Genomic DNA, 2,175 nt, shown 5'->3' with positions numbered 1-2,175 from the left:
CATATGTTAGCCCGGAAAAAGTATCAGGAATCATTCAAAAATGGGGATTAAAGTTCGATGGTAGCAAAACAAGCATCAGGATAGATGAATTCATTTACAGGATATGCTCACTCACCAAACAAAATCTAGGTAATGATTATGGACTTTTATGCGACCATCTGTACCTTCTGTTTGCCGGAAAAGCAAGCGATTGGTATTGGAAGTTTCATCGAAACAATCCAAATTTCGATTGGAACACATTTTGTGGCGAATTTAGGAAGAGATTCGAAGATATAAAGACAGATTATGATATTTGGGAGGGAATCCGAAAACGCAAGCAAGGAGAAAATGAAGCATTTGAAGATTTCCAGGAAACCATGGAACGGTTGATTGACAGACTGCAAAATGGAGTTTCCGAAACACAATTAGTTGAGTTATTGGTTAGAAATTCGAAGCCTAGCTTACATTATGAGTTGTTGCATCTTAAAATCCCAAACAGAACACAACTCCGATACGAAGTGCGCAGGCATGAACAGTTTTATAACAATCTCAGGACGTTTAAGCCGAAACCTTATCGCTCCTGCGTGGCAGAATTAACCACCGAAGAAGAGGAAACAGGTTTAGTAAGAGTAGGTGAAGAAGTAAACCAAATTCAACGTCGAAACACCACAACTTGTTGGAATTGTGACAAACAAGGCCACAGATTCGATGATTGTATGGCTAAAAGAATTATATTTTGTTACGGTTGCGGACTTAAAGAAAAATACAAACCGACTTGTCCAAACTGTAATCCGGGAAACCGACAAAAGGATGTTTCTCTGAGCAACAAGATACATCCGTAGATTCAAGAGTTGCTAAGTCAAAGTCAACCACTGAAGCCCGTGAATTTCAGGAGATAGAACCTTTAGGTCAGCCTGATATTCATTTTTCTTTTATACCCTTACACATAAGAATTCAAAATTACAATAATAAGCGTAGAGAAATATTTAGTAAAGTAGATAGTATAGGAATTCATTTAAAACCCAGACGATCTACTATCCGATTGAGAGAATTTTGGAAGAAGGTTCGTCGTGACCGACAGAAACTTATTTCCGCTATAGTACTTAGCTCTGACCAAAGACTCTATACGGATATCAATATAGAGGGTCAGACTTACAAGGCTTTATTAGATTCTGGAGCAACAATAAGTTGTGTAGGCGGATTAGCTGCTCAGAACTTCCTTAAACACAACAACGTAAAAAAATGTTCTGGCGAAATTCGCGCTGCGAACGGAACAAAAAGCAAAGTAGTGTCAAAACTTATAACTTCCATTAAGTATGGAGAGACCGTAGATAATCTTGAATTATTTATAATACCGGAACTTCAACAGGATGTATATTTAGGCATTGATTTTTGGCAAAAGTTCGGATTATTAAATAAAATTACGAGCAATCCGACCATTGCTGAATTAGACATCGGTACTTTGGATGATGATGAAGATTCTCCAAAATATCATGAGCTGAACGAAAGAGAAAGACTTCGGCTGGAGACAGTAATAAAAACATTTTCATCCTTTGCTTCCGAAGGTTTAGGTCGTACTACCTTGTCCACACATAGCATTGATGTAGGAAATGCGAGTCCTGTTAAACAACGGCATTGGCCAGTTTCACCTGCCATTGAAAAGCTGATGTTCGCTGAAGTGGATAACATGCTAGCCTTAGATGTTATCGAAGAGTCAACTAGCGCTTGGAGCAGTAATTGCGTGTTAGTAAAGAAAGGAGACAAGTACCGTCTATGTCTTGATTCTAGAGAGGTAAACAAGGTTACTCAGCGAGACGCATATCCTCTACCTCATATAGACGGCATCTTAAGCCGGTTACCACCAGCTAAATTCATAAGTGGTATCGACATGAAGCATGCATATTGGCAGATACCGCTCGACGAAAATTCTAAACAATACACTGCGTTTACAATACCGAATAGACCGCTATATCAGTATAAAATGATGCCCTTTGGTCTCTGTAACGCGGCCCAAACTCTTTGTCGTCTTATGGATCGAGTCATTCCAGCTCATCTTAGGAATAGAGTATTTGTTTATCTTGACGACTTATTAGTTTTGTCTGAGGATTTTGAATCCCATATGCTTTTACTACAAGAGATAGCTTTATGCTTACGTAAAGCAAATCTCACTATCAATGTCAGCAAATCCAAATTTTG

Source organism: Drosophila erecta, unplaced genomic scaffold (assembly GCF_003286155.1).
Source record: "Drosophila erecta strain 14021-0224.00,06,07 unplaced genomic scaffold, DereRS2 tig00000367-arrow-arrow-pilon, whole genome shotgun sequence".
Classification (NCBI taxonomy): domain Eukaryota; kingdom Metazoa; phylum Arthropoda; class Insecta; order Diptera; family Drosophilidae; genus Drosophila; species Drosophila erecta.
This window is presented reverse-complemented; position numbering follows the sequence as displayed.